This window comes from Sorex araneus, chromosome 1 (assembly GCF_027595985.1).
Source record: "Sorex araneus isolate mSorAra2 chromosome 1, mSorAra2.pri, whole genome shotgun sequence".
Classification (NCBI taxonomy): Eukaryota; Metazoa; Chordata; class Mammalia; order Eulipotyphla; family Soricidae; genus Sorex; species Sorex araneus.
The window spans coordinates 155,065,893-155,067,875 of NC_073302.1; the positions used below are offsets into that span (position 1 = coordinate 155,065,893).

At 43.6% G+C, this 1,983-nt stretch overlaps 1 pseudogene; it reads right to left on the minus strand.

Annotated features, from left to right (window-relative positions):
* Positions 1–420: 420 nt before the first annotated feature.
* Positions 421–1,285, minus strand: LOC101540661 (ADP/ATP translocase 2-like; annotated as a pseudogene).
* Positions 1,286–1,983: the final 698 nt, after the last annotated feature.

Consider the following 1,983-nt stretch of genomic DNA (forward strand, 5'->3'; position numbering starts at 1 on the left):
GCCTTTGAGCTATTTCCCCACCACTATTTTACTTAATTTTTCTCATTCCTTCTGCTAATGTTGCTTCAGTAACTGGAGTTTGTACACACATTTGGCTTGGTGATTTTCTCACCATCTTGAGTGAGGGATTGGGTCACACTCATTTTAAAAAATACTTCCGATTTTTCAATTCGAATTTGTTATTTATCAGGAGTGACTGGAATAAAAGATATAATTGAGTCCCATCATCCTCATGGAAATGGTCTTAAGAGGAAACTGGTCTGATGGCTCTTATTGCTTCCAACCAGTCATAAGTCACATTCAACCAGTCATAAGTCACCACTGATTAATAGCAGTAGAGAATGCTTAAAGTTATATCATATAATCAGCATGCCTATTCGGTGGAGAGGGGCAAATATTGAAAATAATTTACGTGTACTTTTAAATTTCATCACACAAAACAAGAATAAAAGCATCCTCCATGCCTCTCAGTATACTAGACCAGGCATCCTTGATAAAAGCTGAGGTTCCTTCATCATGAGTGATCTTCCTCCAGCAGTCAGTCATGCCTGTGTACATGATATCAGTTCCTTTGTGCCCCAACTCATTACCATGTAAAAACAAATGGTGTCAAATGGACAGGAAGTCAACCCAGCCATGGCTGTGACAGGTGGTGCAATCATCCAGCTGCCAAAGGTATAAGTTGAGTATTCCTGGGATCTGGAAGCATTCCCTTTGCAGTGCCATCGATTCCAGCTCAATGGATGAAAATAACTTGCATAAATACATTAAAACCTAGGTTACACTTTACGGACCCATAATCCCATCATATTTGGAGATCTTAACCTGGAAATCACTGAATCCTTTTAATTCTCTCTTGATTCTGGCTTTCCCACGTTGGAAGCTAGATGGATATGAGCAAAATCAAGGGGCTAGATAAAGCACAAGGAAGTGGCCTCAGGGGCACCACCCAAAGCCACATTGCCAGCAAAGCAGCATCAAAACCTGGTTCTCTTGTCTACACCACCCAGAAAGATCTGCTTGTGCTTACCTTTGAAGGCTAAATTGAGGGCCTGGGTAAGGGAAGCATCATGACAGTGTTCAGGTCACCACACCAAGACACAACTTCCTGCCTCTCGGAATCCGGACCACACAGACCAGAATCCCCGTGTGATGCTTATCACTGTGGTTTTTTTGCTGGCATGTTGCACCGGTGCAGCAACCTGTTCCTCTCCATGAGCACCACCACCATCTTAGAGCTGCCTGAAGTCATCCTACAGACCAAGAAGTCCTTATCGAAGGACATAATGGCATCTGTCTTGGTGGACAGAGAAGAGGTTGTAGGACCCAAGTGGGAACAAGCTAGAATTCCAGGGCCCTGGGGTAGGGTCACTCCTAACCTCGGTGCTCGTATGTCTCTGGCCATAATATGGTGGAGATGGCCCACTCTGGCATGGCACCAGGGATCCCAAACAGTAGAACTGCCAGGTCCACATTTAGCACAGAGGTGGCACTGGGGATGGGATGCAGCTTGCTCACACTTGCAAAGTATTTCTGGTAGTGGGCCCCTCGGAACCATGTCATCCTCATTTGACAGATGAAGCAAATGATACTCAGAGATGAAACTTGCCCAATGGAGCAGCAATGGAACAGGGTTTCAAACTCACCACAAACCTATCATGACCCTGATATCTGGGACTCAGTCATTCCTCCACCAGAGTGCTAACTCATCCACTCTTTGGACCAATGTCATTATGTTGCTCTAGTTCACTGAGGGAAGGCATAATATCTATTCAGCAAATATCCATCAAATGATTTTGTGCAGGCAAAAACTGAATCTTCTACAGTGCCTGACTCAGAGCTGGTGCTTAGTGCCATCTGAATTAGAGTCTTTCAGATTGCTATGAAATAAGTCACTATTTATAGTCAAGACACATGTAGATAGATAGGTAGGTAGATAGATAGATAGATAGATAGATAGATAGATAGATAGATAGATAGATA